Here is a 450-nt window from a genome sequence, read left to right on the forward strand (position 1 = left end):
TTTATTGATGTCTGTTTGTTGTTGTTGAACAAGAGTTGTGTCCCTTTATCTGAAGGTGGGAACATTGGGCTTCATGATGATGAATTAAGCCTTTTAGGCCAAGATATCAGCATACATAATTTTCTTATAATCTATATAAATAAAAATGTAATGTTCGTTTGTGGGATTAACAGAACTCAAAAACCACTGGACGAATTGACACCAAATTTGGACACAATACACCTATCAGGCCAACGAGTGACCATCACTCATAAAAAAACACTGAAAAACACAGCAGAAGAGACTTTAAAAGCCAAAAAACAAAAAATACATTACAACGCATTCACAAATCCACATATATATATATATATACTCAAACACACATATATACACAAATATACACACATATACACATATATAAATACACAAAACACATATACACAGACTGGGCCACAGCAACGCATGGTAGGG

Source organism: Anolis sagrei, chromosome 3 (assembly GCF_037176765.1).
Source record: "Anolis sagrei isolate rAnoSag1 chromosome 3, rAnoSag1.mat, whole genome shotgun sequence".
NCBI lineage: Eukaryota > Metazoa > Chordata > Lepidosauria > Squamata > Dactyloidae > Anolis > Anolis sagrei.